A 23,473-nucleotide genomic window follows, 5' to 3' on the forward strand; every position below is an offset into this window, starting at 1 on the left:
CTGTAGCGGTGACTCTGTGGTTATGGCGCTCAACTGTTGACCCGAAAGACGCGGCTGCAACGGTCGAATTTCAATGGAGGCAAAATTCCAGATGCCCGTGTACTGTGCGATGGCAGTGCACATTAAAGAACCCCAGGTGGTCGAAATTTCCAGAGCTCTTCACTACGGCGTCCCTCATAGCCCGAGTTCCTTTGGGACGTTAAACCCCCATAAAAAAAAAAAAAAACTATTCTGCGGCATTGTACTCCATAAAGTGCATTTTTTGACTATGGGTGGCTGGATTACAATGGTGTGCCGGCGACACAGTATAATCTATGTGAAAACATCAGTGTGCATGGCGGCTGTCACTTCTGGAGCGTTTTTTTTTAATTTCTTGCCGGCTACGTGGGGGAATATACGGCTTTGTGTGCACCTATATTTGCAATAAATATTTGCGTGGCAAATTTAATGAATCAAATTTCCCCTGCATGTGATCATGGGCTCAGCCAAAACAGTAGTGTCAGGTTTGGGTTGCGACATGTTATCACCAGATCGGGAACTCTTATGCACAAAAACCACAGTCGCAACTCATTCAAGGGTGTTTCACAATGCACAAATCTATGACATGTGCCAACCATTTTGCACTGTACCTTTTTCTGCTAGACATCTGTGAGATTATAAAAAAAAAGTTATATACTGTAAGCGAGTGGCTTAATTAATTTGTGCAGTGAACAATGTGCGCCAGGAAATGAGTTGCCGAGCCTTTCAGTGTCAATAATTTTGACACCAGAAAGAGAAGTGTTTTGCCAATCAGAAAGTGCAAGCAGAGAGAATCGGCGTGCCTGGCAGTTCACAGCTTAATAAAAAACTGCATGCTATGCTACAAGTGGTATGATGGCAATTTTACGGTGCAACAGCCATATGATTCAGTCTGTATCAGATTTCTCAACTCAAATCCAAACACTTCTAACAGTGTAATAGTATCAGGTTACCACAGTTCAGATGTTCACATTGCGGTCCATATTACACGACAAAAATATGCAGGTCCCAATGGGCTGAGTGCATTTTCACCCTGTCCATTGTCCAAACAGCAGGTTTCCATGTTAACAAGGCGTGCATGCTTTAAAAAAGTTTCGTCCCCAGAAAAAATGTCCTTTACATATCATCACATTACAGGGTGGATATTAATGAGGCAGGGCTATATACAGCAAAATGTGGTAAATTTTTTTATTTCTGATAATGTCACAAGCACCAAATCATTGCTCCATTTCTATGACTAGCATGTGTCCCAAATTGTGAAAAACGTTATGTACTCTCACACTGTTAGATTGTTGTGGCCCATTAAATTGTTCCTTCCAAATCGGTACGCTTTTTGAAAAGCATTCCTGTGATAGCCAACTTGACATTCTTCGTGACTTACACTTGCACCTTAGTCAAAAAGACCAAGGTGCAAGATTATGTCACGAAGCGTATGTATCGCAAAAGCATGCAATAAAATCCCTTACAGAATAATGCCGAAGTGATCATGTTTTAACTTACATCCAACTGTTCTGAACTGGATTTTAAGAGATCCTAGCCGGCTGTCAGGTCAGCAGTTGACCCATGCTAACTCTTACTCATCCTGCCTTTCTTTTTTGGGAATCCCAGGCAACCCCAAAGGTATTGTCCTTGGGCCTTCCCTTTTTCTTATATTCATTAATGATCTTCCTTTCAGTGTTTCCTAAATTTAAGTAGTCTTCATTGATTGCTATGTGGTCCACCATCTCACTATCAATACCAGCATTCCAACCCTCTAGAAAACCGTCTGCATGCTTGAGAATGGCTTATTTCCCAATGTTAACAGGACTGTGCTAATATTTTTTTACTGTCAGCATAACTACATTTTGCCTACCTACAAGGCCTTGCCAAAAGAGCGATCCTTGTATACTTGTTAAAATACTCAGCCATTGATGTTACCATCTAACATGGTCTGAGCACATTAATTCTTGTAAAACCACCCATAATCTAATTATTAGACAAGGATAGAGAATTTTGGGGCTCGTGTCCCATATATAAAGAAAGCAACAGTCAATGAAGCCGAGATGAGCATAGGGGAGTATTTCTGTTTAAAAAGATAGGAACATTCCCCTGTGCTTTCTTTGGCTTCAATGAATGTTAGCTTTTTTCATACCCACAGTCTAGGATATTTATGCTATAACATCTCTTGAGCATCACCTGCTATGCTATGTTACTCGATTTCAAAACTCCAGCACAAACTGAGCTGGGGTATTGTAATGCCACATATAACTCAAATCTAACTTAGCTGAAGTCCTTGGATAAGTTCAAAACCAAGCTGCTTGTTTTGGACTATTCTTGAAACTCCAGTGTCACAACACTAAAGTGCAATTTTAAAATTTTTTCAATTCGTGTAGAAGCTGCAGGTTTTTCAGCCCTAACAAACGCATAACTAGATAATCTGTTACAACTCATGGCTTCTCCCACACCAACTGCACTAACAGTTATGTCTCGATTCATGCTACCTGCATTGCAGCATCAGTTTTGGTTCACACCACATGAGGTTGGAATAGTCTTCGACCTGGTCCTTCACCCAGCTTTGCTTCCTGACCTCTTGTTCTTCAAATTGGTCACTGCAGAAACCCGTGCAATAAATGATGAGACCCCTAGCTCGTGCTTGGTATACCGTTTCAGATCTTGCCTCTCAAGCATGTTAAATAAATATTAAAATAAATTGGCCTAATGATATGCTGATTCTTAATCACCACGGCAAACTTATAAAATCCTATTTGAATAACGAGCCCATTGAGAATTTTCCTAGTAATCTATTTCAAGCAATATCGAAGCAGATTTACACAACAGTTGCGTTTTGGTTAACTTGCACGTTATGCACAGGCTATCTCTGTATGGCCAAATTCATGTGCTGCACGTATAGCTAGACATATTTCAGTATTTCCTTTGTGCTTGTCTCCTACCCTGCGTCAAGCGAAGCAAAGCAGAGACTTCCATTGTGTGTTGTGGTTAAAATGCTAGGTGCGCATGTTTACGCATGTGACTTTTGTGAGTGTGTGTCATTTGATCCTTATCCTCATCTCAAATGGCCAGCCACATATGTTACACGGCTAGCATTTACAGCGTTTGTAAAAGAATGCCTGCCACCTTCTCCTCTACAATGAGAAAATTTAAATTGCACATACAGTTCTGTTGTCCTTAATGAAGTCAGACTACAGCTGCAGCAATTTTATTACATTGACGGCAGTGAAACACATGGAAAAGCACAAACCTGTACTCAATACTAATTTAATCATTGAGCTGCTGTTTTCCTTACATTAGTAACATAAGTTGTTTTCATGTAAGGTCCTAAAGAGGATTATCATTTGGTGCATAAATTTGTAAGAGGAGGTCACAAAACCGGACAGTTTGCCTAACTACATGCCGCCAATCTAGCATGGTTTCAATTCACAGACTCCCTGTATCAAGCAGCAAAAGGAGGCATATTCTAGGCAAAAATCTTCAAGCAATTTAGGTTGACTGTCATTTTAATGTAAGATATGCTCAAAAAGAACTTTGGCAGTTTGAAAACCAAATTGGCAATGAAATAAGCTTTACTTTGCTGAAGATGTTGCTAATAAGCAACAGATAGCACATTCCAAAATTTTATACATAGTAAGTGGTGCAGACAATGCTCACTTTTATCTGCTGTTTTGGGAACCAGAATCACTTTTACGATCCTTCATTTATTTTCTGGTCAGAAAAAGTTTTAAACCTCACTGTAAAGCTACACAAGAGGACATATGTGTGTATGCCCCAAACACACTTAAATGCTTATTTTTTTATTTCGTTGTATTTTGCTACGTCATAACTTTCATCCTCAAAGCATATTTCTACAAATTCTGCTCCAGATAACCACTATACATGGCCAATGTATCCTGTTTCCCAGAATATACGAAGTATTCTTTCCCAGCCTCAACCAGGAGCCGCCCAGGACCTGTAAACCAGTTTACTAAACTCCCACTTCATGCTATGTTTACACTGAAGGTAAAAAGCATGTATGGCCTTTTACTCAATGCTAAGCAATCAATTTGTTTTGCATTCACATGGGCACTTTTAGAATTCTTTGGAGTTGCACAGACAACATACCAGCTTGTTTCCGCATGTGTCAACAATGATTGGCTTCCAGTACAACTCTGCAGGCTTGTCTGCACTGCTGCATTCCGGCTTGTGCAATTTTCATTGCAATATGAGCTCAGGAATGACTAAAATAAAATAGAACTGGTGGCCTGCTGTCACTGTGCAAAAAACAATGCCGTGCATTTCATTCAGCACAGTGATACACGGCTTGGCTTCTTTAATTGTCGCTACATTGTGCTATTTTTATCTTGGCTTTTCTAATAGACAGAAAAACATGACAGAAAGAAATCAGTATTGTTGCACGGTCGTGAAATGCAGAACTACTGCACTTACAACTTATCTTACATATTCCAAATTATCAGGAATGTCAATTTTATCTTGTATTTGGATTCGTACTTGACAGCAGTGTGCTAAAATATGGAATTTTTGATGCATGCGTAATTCAGACACACACTTCCGATATCAATGACTAGATAAAAAGTCTTTTGCAATAACAGTTAAGTGGAGAGACAGCAAGGAGGCCTGTTTTCATGACAGTGACAACCAACGTTTATAGATGACAACTATAGCGTACATGCATTACTGAAAAAGCTACAAAATAAAGGCAATTAAATACATGTATAAAGGCTGCAGTGTGCTAGTTAGAATAAACTGATAATTTAACCTGTACCTGATCTTAGCTATCCGAGAAATCAATGTGAATTCCCCGGTTGTAATCACAAACGATTGAATATGTGCTGCTAACCTAGCTTGTTCTAGTCCTGTGCCGTTGGCTCCAAGAATTCGTGATACGAATTCCGTCGTCATTATGAAATCATTATTGCACATTTGGGGATAGCCTAACTTTCTATGGGGGCACTCATCAAAATTCCGTCGTCATTATGAAATCATTATTGCACATTGGGGATAGCCTAACTTTCAATGGGGGCACTCATCAATATTGGCAAAAATCTTGGAGCACAGTGAGAATGGAACATTGCATATATGGGTGGTTTTAGCAGACTAGCCGACTAGTGATCGAATGAGTTGTACATGATTGCAGTGTGACGTCTTTTTTTCACTTTCTGGAATTGAAATAGCATAAATGTTAATCATTTCCTGTAGCACTGTTTCAGATAAAGCTCGCCTGCGGTCTTGCAAAGTTTGTTGCGACATCGTTCGTGGATGTCTGGAAACGGCGGTGCCGAGAGCTATCATAGCCGATCGCGGTTTTACCTTTTACGAAAAATCTCACAGCTAAACATGCCTCTATGTCTCGAGTGAGCACAATCACTGTGGGTATTCCTACTGCAAGATATCTTCACGTTTTTCTATGGCACATGCCTGCGCCACCGCATAGGCGGCAGTGATGGGCGCACCAATCAGAACACTGGAGACGTCTGCTTGATCGTATGCAGCAAACTTGATCGTACAAAACCTCATCCACTGCGCCCTCATGCGCCGCACACGGTTGCAAGGACGCATCCGCATGCGGCTCAAAAACGATCGTACAGCGGCCTTTAGTCTTTGCATCCGACCCAGAGCTCATCCAGCCACTATCATGCATTGAAGGTTTCAGTGACCCCCCCCCCCCCCCCCCCCCCCCCCCCCCAAGTGTCGTTTTCAACTTATCTCTCTTCTTCCCCACGGCAGCACTTGGTTAATATAAAAAGGCAGATTTTGTCTGTATTGACTGACAGTTTGAGGATTTTTATCTCGACTTTCATCAATCTGCTACGAATAGAATAGGACTGTCGAACAAAACTGGATGGTCAAGAAAAAAACCTTAGAGCTCACTAAAACTTACATTCCACTGATATGCATTCGCAGTGATTCTAACAAGCCTTGGTATTTGAACTCCTTAAGGAGACTTTCTTGGAAAAAAAATAAAAGTGCCTTTTCCATCAAGCTAGAGCAACTGCACTGGCCTCCAAATGGATAACGTATTTTGTGAGCTTACAGGATTATACACCTTCTAAGGTGTAGAAAAAAAAAGTGTTTTTTCCATAATGTTCTCCATGGCATTCTACAAACCAACCCCCAAAAGTTGTGGAAGCTATCTAAGTTTAGCAACTGCCATTGCATTACTCTCGCAAATCCCGATGGCCCACAGGTGCCTCCAGAACTCCGCTCCGATGTCATGAATTCCTATTTTTTATCTGTCTTCACACACGAGCCTGCTTTGAATACAACAACCTTACCAAGTTTCAACTTCGCAGAGATGGCCCCTATCAGCATCAATGCTGCAGGCATATGTGCACTGGTAGACAAACTTTATACATCTAGTGCCGTAGTGCCTGACAACATCACTGCTAAGATACTTAAAGCTACAAAAATATATCTTACCATATCATAAGAAACTATATTTGATTGGTCTCTCATGAGCAGCTCAATACTTATGACTGGAAAATAAACAAACTGGTTCCTGTACTCAAGGCAGGCAACCGGAGTGAACCGTCTAATTATCGTCCTATTTCATTAGCATGCATTCCCCGCAAATTTCTTGACCCTATGATGTACACGCATATTGCAACCCACTTGCATTCTAACTCATTTTTCTTCAAGAACCAGCAAGGCTTCTGTGGTGGCTATTCATGTGAATCACAACTATGAGTTTACCATGGAATTCCACATTAACCCTGACTCCTTGTTCCAAAGTGATGTTATCTGTTTAGGTTTTTCCAAGGCTGTGTCCCTCATTGTCTTATGACCAAACTTTCAAGTCTTCGCCTACAAGCACATCTTTTAGCCAGGATTCACGACCTCCTCACGACTCGCTCTCAATTCACCGTAGTCGGCGGTCTTCAGCGGTTCGTGCTTCTTAATTTTTATTAATGACCTCCCATCTGACATCTCATCCACCACCTGCCTGTTCGCTGACGAATGCACTATTTACCGCCGTACAAGTACCAAGGATGGTCAAGCTGCCACAATCTGAAGCTCACTGAAAACTGGTGCACATTATGGATGATGAAGCTAAATGCTAAGAAGTGCAGTTTCACGCAAGAATTCTAACTTAACCCACTCGTAGGAAGACTTATCACCAGTACCTTGGAATCACTATCAATAACAAACTGACTTGGGCAGATAATATCACAAAAATTACGGCCGACGTTTCACATACGCTCGGTTTTATGAGAAGGTCACTTCACTCCTCACGTTCTAACATCCGAAAATTGGCATATGAAACATTTCTTTGCAGTAAGCTTGAATGTGCATCCGCGAGTTGGCGTTCTCATCAATATTATTTAATTACCATGCTTGAATCCATCCAGAACTGTGCACTACACTTTATATCATCAACATCCCACACCCATTGCAGCATAAGCTTAAGGTATGTCACCACCTTCAAAAATGTGTAAAAAAAAAAGGCTTTTTGATTTTTACGCTTTCTAGTTCATTGCTTATTCACAAATATTTACCAAAAATTATGTGTGAACTGAAACCATTCAAAAGTTATGAGCATTTTTCCAACACCTCTGCCACCCATCCGAAACCAAAACTAAAAGTTTCTGACTTCACAACAAGTGCAATTTCATCCCAAAAACTGCTTCTTGTACCTATTAAATTATATTAATTTGTCGAAGTATGTTCCAAAAGCTTTCAGAAACACTTTGTGGAACCTAATCATTTTCATTATTAAAAAATTTCCACCAGAGGGCTGCAGGGCGATCCGGACATTCTGTAAAAACTGTGCCCTGAGCTACGATGCTGACAGTGCTACAATCCTGCCAGGGGCATGTTGGACATAATGAAGTAGGCAGGCATCGAACCTGGCTACTACAATACGAAGGTGTGCCTTAACAGTGACTGCGACTGCATGCGGAAGGTGGACGTGAAACAGGCCGGGAAAAAAAATTCATGTTTCAGCTCACACAAAAGGAGACTGTCCTGCATCTAAAGAGGGCCCAAGCTATGAGCGTAGTGAATTTTAGATGCATCGCATTTTTTTTATTACCTACACATTTGTTTCAAATCTTTAAACCCATTTTTCTCAAAACACTCTTTTATACATAATGCTCTATTTACCTAAGCTATATAAGCCAAAAAGAACTATGTTTTGGACTAAAATTGTAGATTTTTTCTGAAAGGTGGTGACACATCTTAATGAAATCATCACTTGGAGTCACCACCTTGGCTCTCGGATGCAAAGCTGTGCATTTGTTTTATTCCACAATATTTATTACAATATCCCCTACCTGCGTGGCTCACTCACAACTCCTCCTATTCGTACATCACGCTGCCTGTTTAATTCTGAGTTGTGTTTAGTGGCACATCAGCATTTAAGGCTATCATGCGCCAAGTTCAAGGCACAGGAAAATTGTTTTCTGTAGATTTTTACTAATACATGAAAAAACATTTGGTGGCGCAGAGGGACGAAAATGTTAGTTCATACTACCTAGTAATGACAAAGGAAAGAAACTTTTAAAATGGTAATAGTGAAAGCTTTAAAGAAAGTTGAGTAACCTCAGCGGCCATCCTTGGCTGGGCTAGACTAGAGGCTCCCAACCAATCCAATAAAGGCCAGAGCCTTCCTCTCAGGAGTAAGAAAGTATGAAAAATCAAGCAAAGCAGTGGGTAAAAAATTTAAAGTTCCCTGAGAAAACTTGCTTCTCCCCGTTTAATTCTAATGTGTCTAACGGCCTCACAATCACACCAACATTTTTAATAAGCCTTTTTTCGTAACTGCTCCTGAGGCGTGGAATCCGCTGCCAAACCACTCGCCAATGAGTGTGACAAGTTTTGGGCAATGTTGATGAGCCATCTTCTTGAATGACAAGTTATTTGCTATGTTTTATATTTATGCTGATTTATTCTTTTTATACTGACCTTTTGTTCTTTATCCTTTTGTAATCACCCCGACGTATTCTTTGCTTCGTGTTATGTTTATATAAATTCGTTTTTCTACTGACCATATGCTCTGTATTGATGTTGTATCCCACCCCCCCCCCCAACCCCCCCCCAACGGTTAATAAATGATGATGATAAAATGAAAATTGAAATTGAAAATTGGTTTTTGGGGCAAGGAAATGGTGCATTGTACAGCACATGGGCGCCTTTGCTTTTCACCTCCGTCGAAACGCTGCCGCTGCGGTCAGGATCGAACGCGGGTACTCCGGACCAGTAACCAAGCGCCTAACTACTGCGCCACCCTGACGGGTGATGATAAACTGCCACTCATGATCTCAGAGTACCTTCCAAACGCGCTCCAACCCAATCATATTCTTTTAGTTATTTCACTCTTGTGGCTTGGAGGTGCGTTCACTACCTGCTGCTCTAATTAGATGCATTTCTTAGCCATTTCCAGCACCTCGCTACTTATCGTGAACTGCTGTTCCCTTCTGAGACCGTTGAACATTACTTCTGTGTTTCTCCATATTACTTTACTAGTTACTTCACCACAAAGAGAAGAAAAAAACAAGCTGGCTGTCTCTTTGGCATTTCCCAATGCCACTCTAAATGCTCAGCATTTAAAGGCGCCATTATAGTCATATTGTAGGGTCAACATACCTACGGCACATATTCTGAGTGTATATGTGGTGGGTTCAGCTCACACTGCTCACACTGTATTCATCTTCCATGCAATACTACACTAGGGCACTGTGCAATCTTCTCGATCCAATTGTTTTCATTTCTTCTCCTGCAAGAGGCCTTTTATATGTTCCACGCTTTGATACAGCAATGAGCCGCCGCGGTGGCTCAGTGGTTATGGCGCTCGGCTGCTGACCCGAAAGACGCGGGTCCGATGCCGGCCACGGAGGTCGAATTTCGATGGAGGCAAAATTCTAGAGGCCCATGTGCTGTGCGATGTCAGTGCACGTCAAAGAACACCATGTGGTCGAAATTTCCGGAGCCCTTCACTACGGCGTCCCTCATAGCTTGAGTAGCTTTGGGACGTTAAACCCCCTAAACCAAAAATCTGATACAGCAGTGATAGAGATATTATTTCAATAGCCCGCATCATTTCCTTCAGTCTTGGTACTCTCTCTCCAAGGCACTGAGCGACCACATTCACTAATCCTTTTACTTCCTCATGGCAAAGACAACACTTGTTCCTGCTCCTCCCTTCAGTTTAGAGTGAAGAATGTTGTGTGCCTTCCGCATCTATTAAAGGTGCACTAAAGAGGAATCTGAACTCGTCTTTTTACAGCGGGAACTCTACCTACACGTTCCGGGCATTCTTAGAAACTTCGAACTGTTATCCTGTGTGGCCGACTGCCCTAATTAAATTGGATTAAAAGTCCTGGCTCCCGCCTTTATTTGAGCTCAACGCGGTAGGTAGGTGGAGTCAACCAACGCGTCAACGGCCATGACGGCTTCGCTTTCGCTTTTATTTCGTTTTTTAGGTTTCTGTGAATAAACATTTCCAGTCACAGACAATATAGCTGCAAATTAGGCCCACGAAAATAAAAATACACATAAACTCTTTGATTTACGTATCACTCCGCCAATGGCAGAGCGGTAAGCTGTCACGGGACTGGCTAACGCGTTGGTTGACTCCTCCTACCTACCGCGTTGAGTTCAAAAAAAGAGCGGGAGCTGGGACGTTTAATCCGATTTATTTAGGGCAATTGGCCGCACAGGACAATAATTCCAAGTTTCTAAGAATGCCCGGAACGTGTAGATAGAGTTCCCGCGGTAAAGGGACAAGTTCAGATTCCTCTTTAGTGTACCTTTAACGTCTGCCACCTGGTAGGTGCCAGTGCACAGCATTTCTTGTCACCTGTCCATTGGCCTGGCACTTGCAAGGGGTGTTAATGGCTGGGGGCCAGACGTGCCACACATCCTTGTGAACATTTTCAGCCTTTGCCCCACACAAGTAACTTCTTGGTTCCTTTTTAATCTGCTCCACATCTGCCAACTTTACACTGGCTTCATGTGGAGACAGAGGAAATCTCCTACCTTCCCCAAATTCCTGGCTGTGAGTCATTGCTTGGCTTTCCCAGCTATGTATCCTGTAGGCAACTTGTAAACAGGTGCATTACCCACAATCCTGTGCTACACTGTTTTTTCATTTATTAAGGCGAAAGCCTTTAATGGCTCATGCTCGCGGCCACGATCGTGTCCGTCCGTGACGCTTCGTTTAGTGGGAACTAATAAAGATAGGAGAAAAAGAATGGTTGCTTCACGTAGAGGATAAAAAAATTACTCTAGAAACAAAGTTTGATGGCTGTAGAGTAATTAGTTAATTATAGCCAAAAATGTCGAAATTGCGTCGAAATAGCGCAGACGTCGATAAAGCCATGGGAACGGTGGGACATCACATCCACCGGAAGTCCTAAAATAACTCGGGAACTAATAAAGATAGGAGAAAAAGAATGGGTGCATCAGATAGAGGAGGAAAAGAACGAACCTAGAAACCAAGTTTGATGACTGTAAAATAATTAGTTAATTATTTATAGTCAAAAATTGTGTCGAAAAAAACGGTGTGACGTCACGTCCACCGAAAGTCGTCACGGCACAGTTAAAAAAAAAAACAGAATGGATGGGAAAGTGCCGGATTTTAGTAATTTTTAAGTGATAATTAGTGATTGATTAATTAGTAATTCATTAATGACAATTCACAGAGACAGCAACAGTAGCAGCCAAAGTCGTGTGGAAAGGCTTTCGCCTCACGCAGCTGCCCCTCGAATTTTTTGGCAACTAATGATGTCAACACTTTGCATGTGGCACTATGCCCCCCTGCAAGTACAGTCCTTGTGAAAAGTATACAGCCCAGGGGGTCTGCTTCCGAGCCCTGCAGCGTGACTTCTCTTGCATACTCAGGTATCCTAACCTTCCGAAGGCGACAGGAACTTAATTCCTCAACCCTCCCAAGCTTAGGCCAGTCAAATGTGCTAAAGAGCCCCGCTACAGCGCTTCGAAGGAAACCTTCTTGGGGTGTATATTTTTCACAAAGACTGTACTTGCGAGTCGAAAGAGCAGACGGTGATCCTGTCTTTCTTTGACAATCAGAATGTGCCTGTGCAAGTCTGTCGCCACTGATTGGCTTTTAGCGCAAAAAAAAAAAAAAATTATTTTTTATAATTTTCCTTTTCGATAGGAGACAAAAGTTTGTCAGTGACACCTGCACTGTGAAACAATGCCTGCTGCAGACATTTGCATCGGGACTGCCGCAAAAAGGTTCCGCTTCCAACGTGCTAGTGCCAGGCGTGCACTTGGAGAGTGAGAAGGAAAATGTGAGTGGAGCCTCCAAAAGCGCCATCACTGAGGTGGTATTCAACCAACAAAAATCTAAGGGATCAGTGGCTCACTCTGATCTGCCCTGACATGGCTTCAGCTACTACTAAACCGTATTGCAGGCACACAAGAAGGAGGGGCATTACAACGAAATAGACGGAACTGAACCAACAAAAAAGGGCAAAAAATGCACCTCCCTAAGAAAAAGGATACTCTGGGCAAAAAAGATGTTCCCACTCCTTTAAGAAGTTGCTAGATGCAAGAGGAATTGGTTGTAATCCACTTCATTCTTTCACAGTTTTAAGGAAAATAAATGATGGACAATTTAGCATGGTTAGGCCAAATATTCACTAGGTACACTAGCACTCTGGCTTTCACTTCAGTTTTGGTTTCAGTCTGAGGCTCAGTTTGCAAGGCCGAGCAGGCTTCAAGACAAACATTGGCGAAATCAATGAGTGGGGGCCTTAAATTGTGAGGCCACTCAAGACACCTTAAGAGGGCAATGCGATAGTGGTGTGTCCATTGTGCACAGATGGCAGTTGATTAAACACAACATCCAAAGCACAGTGCGAGGCTAAACACGTGGCATGATCGGTTGTGGCGATGGCAGAGTGGTCTAATGCAGCGGCCAGCGAAGCTGATCTGTCGTGCTGCCACGGGTTCAAAACACACTAGTGGCCAGAAAGTGCTTTTAGTTTATTTTGCTTCAGGTCAAGCAGGCCTCAAAGATCAGCGAAATCGGTGTGGGCCTTAGTGCTAGCGCACTACAACTGTTCTGCTTTTCGTGAAAATTGGAGCCAGTAGATATTGTGTAGTATGCCCTTTACGTTTAGTGGTTGCTGGCTAAACACAATTTTGAAGGTTCTGGGGTATCTTTTTGAAGGAGACACACTGACTTATTTCCCAGCACAATCTGACTTTCTTGCATCAGCAAAGGAGGAGAGTCCAGTCTTTTATATGAACCTTATAGCTTTCCTCAGAACACATTCTAGCATTCCAGTGCTTTCCTTTGTGCAAGGGTCCCATTGCATATTCTAACTTGGACTACATACATGCATTATATGTCGAAAGCTTTATACTCTGAGGAGAATTTTTAAGCTTTCATTTGAGAAAGCATAACTTGTCAGAAGCTGAAGCACAAATATCTGAGATGAGTCCAGACCACGGAAGTTAATTGTACGGGTTATACTTAGGTACCTGTATTTGTCAACTTCAAGAATCATGCTACTGCCAAGGTAATGAGTGACTATGCTGGGACTTAAGCTGCATTTTGCTGCAGAGAACCAGTTTTCATGTGTTGGCATTAGAATGGCTAGGTGAACGAAAACCTGGTGTCTGTCTGTTGTTGTACTTACTGCCTCTGAGAAAACAGAAAAAGGAAACTTACCATACTTACAGCCTCAAGCGAGATTTGAACCAGCAGCGGCGCACACAGATCAGATTTGCTTGCTGCTGCTTTAGGCCACTCGGCCATCGAAGCAGCCCTTCTCCCAGAGTGTTAATCTGCCAGCCTCTCACGCTGTGCTTTGCAAATCAGTATCTTCATCAACGTTCATCTATGTGTGATCCAGTCCAAATGCAAGAGCATGCAAGCACTTGCATGTGCCAGCCAAGTGAAACACATGGACGGTTTTCTGCGACCGCTTACAAATGCAAGACCATGCAGAACCCTATGCTTGATGGCACACTTTGTATTGATTCAAATATCAGTTTTATTAACCTGTGCATGCCATTGTATTACGCTTGCACCACCCTGCTAAAATAACCGCATGGTGATTGCAGTGTTCATAAAATAGAATAAAAATAAAATGATCCACAGCCCATGTTTGCTGCTTGATGGCATCGCGGACGTGGTAGTGTTATAACCTGAACACAGGTTTCATGGCGAACCTTTTTCGAGATATTGTATGTTTTCTCCACTAACAGGATTATGCCCAAATGAGCGCCGATACTGGTGAAAATTGTGGCTGCAGTTCCCAAGTCCACGTTTATGTTTGTTATAAAAACTGCTAATAAAGGAGTACTTTCCTGCATAATTCGTCTTGGCTTAGAAATCACGTTGGTAAGCCCACTGATTGCATTTCTTTTTCAATGTAAGTAGATGCTAGCTAGCATGTTCACATTAATATCCCTACCCAGGATTACGTTGAAGGCTTGCTCATGTATCTACGAAAGAATACAACTTCTTCACATCGCCTGATGGAAGTCTGCATACTGCTTAAACCCAGTGCCTCACAATCAGATGTCAATATGCAAAACTATCAGTGCTCTCGCAATGTACACCATCTCTCACTAGAAGTGCAATGACTCCTCTTTCACTTATCCTGATGACTTAGAAGGAATAGTTGATATCCTGGAGGATGGAAAATGCACGATTGTTGTGTGTACCAAGTTTCTGTCAGCATGATTCTAAAAGTATTCTTCTCTGCTAACAAGCGAGTGCACATCGAGATGGAAAAATGTGAAAGTCTTTTTTGTTACCAATTATTTAACTTGGCAAAGGTCAAGGCCCAATTTTTGGTTTCTTTTTCACTTTTGCTAATAAGCAAAGCTGACATGTCTTTAACAAATGTGAGGTATGCAGCTAAAACACATTTCAGGGATTGCAGATTGTTTGTAAAATTGGGAGTTTCACAAAATAACAAAAAAAGGCAGATGAAAAAATTAATTTCTAACACAAAAAAGAAAAAATAACTTGTTACATTTTAGCAAATATTTGTCAACAGTGCCACGAAAAAGAGTCAGGATATTTTGCCATCTGGCCAGGCTTCACCACAATTTCTTGACTATGCTATAGCCATCACCTGATGCTTTTTGACTAGAGAAATCTTTATGCTGCCTTCGCTAGCAAGAATTTATGTTGTGCCCTGGCTGGCTAGTGTAAGCACTGTGTAATAAATTATGGGGCCCTCATTCATCAACAGCAGTTGCTGTTGATGAGTGAGAGTCCTATAAATTCTCTAGTGCAAGCTAAGTTCCTGCATGGTTGACAGCTAATGACTGCTAATGACTAAATAGCACTCATATACTGGACAACCATGCAGCACTCATATGCGAGAACTTTTGTGAATGCCAGTGCAGAAGCCTTCTTTTGCTGTGTCTACAATTTGGTGCTCTTTTGTGCTTGATGCATGAGCTTTTTATCAAATCCTTCGTCTGCATACTTTTCTAGGAATCATTAAAATATCCAGTTCAGCAGTAAAGTTTTGTTCCGTAAAACTGAGTTGGTAAATACATTACACTAAATGCTCATCAGAGGACAAAATTGAGGAAAATGTTAAACTGTGCTCCAGCTGCATAATAAACCCATTTCACTCAAAAAGTCCACGTTCCTCACTCATTCTGCAGCCAGTCCGGTAAAAGCTGTGCGCAAAAGGGAAGGGAAAAGGTTGGCAAAGTTTTTGAACCGTGTTTGCAGACTGGATTGCCCAGATATTCCCACAATATTTTAAGAGCCATAGGTGCAACAGTACCTGAAGAGATAATGTCCGCACATCTCAACAGGCATGCATGAATTTGTTGTGTAACACTTGAAGGCCCAATATCGACATCTGTGGCTAAATCTCTCTTGCAGTATGCATGGATGCCATATTTTGGGATACGGCATTTATACATATTCTGGAGATATCCATCATTATTTTGGATGAATTAAGATAAGTCAAATCTATGAAAGTTTAAAGCAACCGACATAGTTGTAGTTTCGTGGGGCAGGAGGCACACCAGACAGCCTCATTCTGCCCGTACTCAATTTTCGGATATTTTTGATGGCTAGTACAATGGTACCTTGCGTCTCGGACCAGACCTATGCATAACATAATTCACTTTCCCAATCATTACAATTCTGCAAGCATACTCCACCAAGTCCCCTGTTGTCTTCCTCCCTGTGCTGCAGAATGCGGTTCCCTAATCGGTTGTGACAGTTCACACTCTCAGGTTGTGCCCACACAGACTACTGCACTAAGCTTTGCATGCTTGAGTAAGGTTCTAAATCTTTGTTCCATAGCCTTCTTGCTCAATCTGAGAGGGCCAACCACAGGTGGTGCAACATGCCATGATTGGTGAAGTTGGCGATATCCCACCCTGTCATCATGGCAGCCCGTGGTGTGAACCGTGCTTCTACAGTGCTTCAGAATAGATTGCAATAAATTACCTGCTACACATTGCGATGGTAGGCTAGACTGTCTGCCATTGTTAGTCTAGTACAAAGGCAGGTAGGCTTGCCTACAGCACTCGAGCGGTGCTCTGCAGGGCGAAGAAAGCAAATCTCATGGAAAGTGCCAGCGCTCAAGCGTAGCCACATGGCGATACAAACGACATTAGCAAAAACGACTGTTCACAAGTATGTTCTCTATGAGCATAACATGACCAGTAGCAGAGCACATGCATTACGAGTGATGGTGACTTTACATCCATTTCGAGGAAACTTCATTTACAGCCTGGGTGACGTAAACCTGTCGCCAAGTGGCTAAAGGAGTGCAAGGGCCAAGCAGTAATGGCAGGGCCCTGTTTGGCTCACCAGCTAGAACCCATTACATCCTGTATTGCTGCATCCACGTATTGCCATGCTAGTCCGCCAGCAAATCTAAAAAATGAAGTAACTTTAAGAGCATTATTTTGAGACCAAACTGATCAAACACTGGCAAGCAATGTTCGCCACATGAATCACTGCAATCAGGATGGGGAATTCAGCTGTTGGTCATTTGGCCTATTCCTTGCACCAGGGCTGGTTGGGTTAGGTCAGCAACTGGTAGGCCTGGATTGACCTCTTCTTCAACTATGTAGATCTTAAAAAGCTGTGTAGCTTTTCTTCCTAGCAATGTTCCCGCACTCACGTGGGTGCCAGTGAGTAATCATTCCCTTAAATGAAGTGTTGCCATGATATGGAACTGCTGATCTAATCTCTGTAAAAACATCTTGAAACACATTCGCAGCACGAAGAAAATGGGGACATGAAGAAAACACACACGACCCCGTTTCTTTGTGTCCCCGTTCTTTTTTCGTGCTACAAATGTGTTTCAAGATGGATCGATACCAACTGGCCCAAACATCAGTGTTGCACCACAGAAAGCTGTCAGGAACTCAATGCGGCAGCTCAGTGGCTATGGCCTTCTGCTACGCAGCAGAAGCAGAGACCAAATTTCTGTGGTGGCAAAATCCACAAACGACCATGTGCTGAGATTATGGTGCGTGTTCTGGTGCTGTCCCAGGTGGTGGAAATTAATCCAGAGCCCACTACTACGCTGTTCCTCATAGGTGCCTCCACACCTTGAAATTTCAAGTTGCTTTGCAATTAGCGCACAACTTGAATGAAACTGTGCTATATGAACCAAGATGAAAGGAAGGGGGTGAGGGAGAGTTCTTAAATGAGAAAGGAAGAGAGGCTGGCCGGGTGAAGGGAGATGGGAAGAGTTACATGCTACTGTCACTGGGCATCAGTGCCTAAAGAACTATTTCACAACTGCCTTAACTCCTCCTTTTACGGTGCCAACACAGTGTGTGCACAAATGTAAAGGGCCTACAGAATCTCTATCCACCTTACTCAAACCTTAAACAAAAGTTTCCTCCTGATGAAAAACTCAATTTATGTGGCTGCAAACAGTTAAAGTTGGGCATGAGCCTATCAGTCACACTTTTCTTTGATCTGTGAATGAGAACTATTTGGTATGCAGTCAATGTGCTACAAATATGCTGTAAAATTTACTGCCCTATTCATTTTGACTATCAGCGCCAGTAAGAGGTGACCCTCTGGAAATGCAGTGGTACTCCGCAGAGGCCTGTCAGTAAGAGCGAGTGCATGCTTTATCAGTGCATGTTCTATCGGCTTTCAGGACTCTCACAAAAGAGGCAAATGCCTCCGTCATTAAACACCTGAAGAAGCGCAGCAAAGAGACGAAGTTTTTAGAAACCTCGTGGAGGCTGAGAACAAAAACAAACTGCATGATTATGCAGCAAATGAAAAAAAACTACCTTTGATTATCTTCCCCACTGTGCACAGTGAGTGCCTTTATGAAACGTGAAGTGCACGATGGAAAAGAAAAAGAAACACTGTCCCTCAACATTCAGTTAGACTCGGGTGAACATGTCCTATGCTGTCTACTACTAAGACAGTGACAGCAGAAAAAGACGGAATAAAAGTTTTGAACAAACATGCTGCAGCATGTCCATCACATCGGATAGGGTCTACACACAACAGGAAAGCCTGGAAAGCTTTCTATACATGACAGCAGAAATGCAAAAACAAAATGGCTGCCACAAGCCCAACAACTCGGAGACCAAGCTCAAGTGTTCGCTGAGGAGGTTACCATGCTTTTCAAATGACAGCAGAAAACTGGCCTAAAAAGAGATAAAAAAAAGCACAACCTGTCACCAAATGATTCAAGCCAGCAAATGAAATGAACAAGGGGATCAGACAGAACCCATATCCTTACCCCATTCTGAACCGAATGCATTCCCATGACAGTTCCTGCACCACCACCACTCGTCCCAAATGGGGGTTCAGCGTTCCCTGAAAGCCAAGGCCTCTCCGTGAAGCTGCTCTGCGAAAAGCGGCCAGTTTGGATCAAATTTCTGTCCTGCCACTGCCTGCTCTGGCACCAGTTGTGGACGCAGCAAAAATTTCGATGGATGATGCATGCAAAGAGAATACATCCTTCACCATGATGTGCACAAAATTAGAACAAAACAATGCAAGGAGAAAGAAGAGAAATGGCCTGTGAGGTGGTGTCGTGCATCTCTTCTCCCCACAGTCGGCTACTTCTGTAGGACGTCTCAAGGCATGTGAACATTTGCTAGCTTATTCAATGCTGCGGTCGCGAGTGCCGCTTCAGTGAATACAGGAACTACATCTAAAAGGAGACAGTGCGGTAGCCTGCAGCAAAGCCACAGATGTGTTGCTGCGACTGACCGCATACGTAACTGCGTTGGTCGCTTTCACAGCTGGCTGCCACAAAGTAATGTCTTAGAAGGCACTGGGGGTGCTGTGCTCTTAAGATACACACGTTTAACAAATCATTACAAATCATAACAAAACAAGCCTAGAATGTTGCCATGTGTGTACACTTATTCAAAAGCACCACCGTTTTTATCCTACACATCATGAAGGAAAAAATGTCCATATATTGCATGCATGTTGCATACAACAAAGAATGCAGCACAAGAACAAGGAGGACGACAGGCCACACCGTCCTCTTCTTGTGCTCCATTCTTTCTTGCATTGTGTCCTGCAAGCATGGAAACAAACCAACTCATCCAACAGCAAGTTTTGCATATTACATGGGTGTTTCAGTGAACACTTTCAAAAATTCTTAGAAATAGACCGAGAAAAAAAGGAAGCATCTTCAGCGGGAAGCTGTGGCCGACATCAGTAATTGTGAAAATCATGCTTATGAGCTAGCTATCTAACTTTCTAATTATCAAAGTTTGGCAGTTTTTACCAATGGAGAGTTTGTAGCCACAGAGAATACAATGCCAGATCAGTTTTTAAAACAAAGAAAAAGTTGTTCTTTAAAGCCCTCCAGCGTCGGTAAATCTCGTGTTTTTTTTCCCACATGAAAATCAAAACACAGCACATGAGGAGTGCTAGATGTCTAGTGCAAACTCAATGTCCGCTAGTGAGTTGTTGCAATGACTGTGGCGTCCAATTCGAAACATCTGTCGCCATTTCTTCGGTTAGGTAGCCTCAACGCTCAGCTTAGTCTGTGGCAAGCACTAGCTTTTGCTTCGCCGCTTAGCACACAAAAAAAGACAACCGTTGCCAACAATGTCGTAGTCGATTTGGAGAACCATGATAGGCACTGGCCTGGCACCCTGCCTGTGCACATACCTCCGAAAGCAGACTTTTTTTTTTCTTACCCATTACGCTGCTACCTTTGTGAAAAGAATAAAGCTTCTGTGGCAGTCCCGCTTAGTGATGCAAGTATCTCGACATAGTTGTGTGATATCTGTCTTTTACGTGGTATCAACTTGATAGCACAAGCCAGCGTCTCTGTACCATTGCCGCCTGCAGGAGCAGACGCGTCTCATTTGCTGAGTCTTAGATGTCTAGTAGTTTCGAGCCATATTCCAAACGTGTATAAATAAAATTTGCATATTTGAATGTTTCAGTTGGTTGCAGCTTGATTCAGGCAATCCCCCAGGAAAGGAGCATCATTTGGGACTACAACACACAATTTTTACATAGTGTGCTCAAACTGTTTTTCCTCCATTGCGATCTTTCATGGCATTCACAGCAGGTAAAAGCATCGCTCTGGAAATGTTTTCAAGTGATATTCTTAAGCACTGCTTCAGACCTTGAGGAGGTTGGCCGGTTCCATCTTGAGAGCTTTATTTTTAACATATCCAAAGAGGAAAAAATCCAAGGGAGATAAATGGGGTCACCTACAAAAGGCCAGGCTGGGGTTCCACCATCCACTGGCAAGGAAAGAACTCATCCATGAATTGCCCAGCTGATCAAGAACAATGCGGAGGGGCTCGTTCATGCTGGAGCCACATTTTGGTTTCCGTCGATGAAGAAAGGACAAGCAATACGGTCGTCATAAATGCAACATCAAACATTTCCTGACCATCTTACTTGGTGCTTACATTGACGTAGCCAGTGTGGGTTCTGACTGCGCCAATAATGGTTGCTGTGAAAATTGATATTCAAATCCCTGCAAAATTAGGCCTCGTCAGTCAAAAGCGCTCTGTGAGCAAATTCTTGCTCTTTGTCGCACTGAATCAGGCACAAGTCGCCAAAATCGAGCCGTTCTTTAAAGCCACATGGTGTCAGCTCCTGGTGAAAGCACACACGTTGCGAGTGGTAGCTTAGCCTTGAAAATGGCCTCCAAATTAAAGCCCGGCTGGCTCAATATGTGTTTCACTTTCTTACGCTTGCTCCCAGCCTGGCAGATGTGTGCCAGGGTATCAATGCCAAATCATCGCTTGCACTGGCTGGTTGCTTTCTTTTCTGAGTACGGACGGATCCAGTGGCCCTAAATCAATGAAATATCGATATACAATACTCGTAAGATAATTTAAACTTGGATAATTCGTACTTTCGGTTAATTCAAACAAATTACAATATTTTGATAGTTTGATAGGCTGGCTACATTTTCACTGCATTTTAATGGCACTTAATTTGTACCATAATTTCTCTTTAATTCAGTTAATTGAAACATTTCTGCCTAGCTTTGACGCTCCCGGCGTGTGAAAGAGTGGTGACCAAGGTCGGATGAGTCTTCGCGGTGCTGCGTAAACTGAAAATCTGGCCGCTCCAACCGGTTAACTTCGACGCAGCCCAAAGGGGGGCTGTGTTGGAGTTGCCCTGTAGCGGCATAGTTTTGTTTTTTGAGCTTCGCTACCAGTTCGCAACGATTGTGGCTGCTGGACGCGCGTCTGTGAACTAAGCCAGGCTGCACGCAGGTTCGGATGCCAGCTAGCCTGTTGCTGGTATTTTTTTTATTTTTAGGAGGAGTCTTGCCATTCCAGCGCAAATGTGCATTCCCCTCGCATCCATCCGTGTGGCCCTGCGCGTCGATAATGCGCACTCATTACGAGTTGCTCGTAGTGTGGTGAAGCCTCATTAGATGAACTCCACCGTGCGTTAGGAGGCCCCACTGCTATTGCGTCGCACATGTGAAGGACACCATTGAAGGCCTTACTGTTTTGGAGCAGTTTTGCTTTGACAACCCCGACAGTCGGCATGCACTACAAAATGACGGAATTGCGATAAACCATCACTGCCGCACAGTTTTTCACTTAAAGCAGACGAAAACTGCCTATTTTTGCATCAGTTAAAGTTGCCGAGTGCAAAAGTGTTTTTTTGTAGCCATTCGACTTTCAGATGACTTGGACCTTTTCTTCGTCCCTTGAAGTTTTTACTCTATTGCAACCCCAGTGCATTATTGATAACTTTTTTGAACACACTTGAGTAAACAAACTTATCACTACCTTTCACCTTATTTTATGCTGTACTAAAGCATTTAGCTTCATTTGCATAGAGAAATAGAACTAAAATACTGTTTGTATGCATACATATCGATACAGCAAATTGCATTCAGTTTTCGATCACATTAAGGTGCACTTCTGATAATTCAAACAAAAATCTCTGGTCCCTTGAAGTTTGAATTAAGGAGAGTATACTGTAAATGCGGAATGACAGGCACACGACTGCCAGGATGTTGGGCAGCATACAGTCTGAATGACAGCTCCGTGTCCATTTATGCGATCGCACAAGTGATCACAATGCCAACTTTCTCAGCCACGGAGCACTAGAGTTGTGCGGCCAGCCCCACAATTCACATGCTGTGGCGATGAAGTTTTAATCTTCCCATGGACGAGATGACACTTCCGTACAGAAACTGGCACTGCAATGGCTGTGTCGCACACGTACCTCCAAAACAGGCACCTAAAGTAAAAGGCAAACTTCAAAGCTATTTGTGGAACTGCCATTACAAGCTGCAAAAACAACTGCCTAATAGCACACGCCCGCTGCTGTGCAAGCCCTGCTTGCCGAACGGAGAAAAATTTTCTTTGCATGATGCGCATCCTAATACGCAGCGATTGTACATGAACAACAGCTCAATCTAGTAAATAAATGAATGGATGGTGACACCTCACCTTTGTCTCACCTGGTAGCCACGTTAAAGGTGGCAGAAAGAAAAAATAAATAGAAAGGAAGCTGCAGGCATCAAGGGTTACACACTTGGGAATGACAATCCTTTTTTTCTTTTGCAAGCAAACGATAATGCTGGCCGCAGCCTATGCTGAGTGTTTAGGCTCCCTAGCTGGGGAAATTAGCACAGATGTTTTGAATCGGTCGCTGCAGCCATTTGAACCTGTCACCAGCAGACATTGCATTAACTTCTGGTACTCCTCATGTGCCAAGTATAAGTTTCATGCGGAAAAAACACCATATTTTCTTGCATTGCAAGGCTTTAAAGTACGACCTTTTCTGTTCTAAAAAGTGATATGGAATCGTCTCCTCCGTGACTATATGAATTTACCTTTGGTAATAACCTCCAAACTTGGCTAATTGCAAGTTCATTAGTAAATATCTGTTAATTAGCTAGCTAATTATTGTTGTTCTCACAATTACTGACATCAGCCAAACCGGACAGTTTGCTCCTGAAGAGATTGTTTTTTTTTTTTCAAGGAAAGCCTATATTTAGGTATTTTTGAAAGTGTTCACTGAAACACCCAGTATACTGCATGCACCAATGGTTGCGTTAAG

General features: G+C 42.7%; 1 protein-coding gene across 15 annotated transcripts in view; it reads right to left on the reverse strand.

The window, feature by feature from the left end:
- Sin1 (SAPK-interacting protein 1) overlaps window positions 1-23,473 on the reverse strand; it is a 140,166-nt gene that overhangs the window by 110,051 nt on the left and 6,642 nt on the right. For 4 of the 15 annotated variants that reach the window (XM_077650767.1, XM_077650757.1, XM_077650758.1 and 1 more), the window contains one exon: window positions 18,693-18,795. The exons of 7 other annotated variants lie outside the window; for them this stretch is intronic. The gene's annotated coding sequence lies outside the window, so the exon portion shown is untranslated. Of the gene's footprint in view, window positions 1-18,692; window positions 18,801-23,473 lie in introns of all 15 variants that reach the window. 4 more of the 15 variants (XM_077650760.1, XM_077650766.1, XM_077650756.1 and 1 more) reach the window with 1 other exon arrangement.

Source organism: Amblyomma americanum, chromosome 1, assembly GCF_052857255.1.
Source record: "Amblyomma americanum isolate KBUSLIRL-KWMA chromosome 1, ASM5285725v1, whole genome shotgun sequence".
In the NCBI taxonomy this organism is placed as follows: Eukaryota; Metazoa; Arthropoda; class Arachnida; order Ixodida; family Ixodidae; genus Amblyomma; species Amblyomma americanum.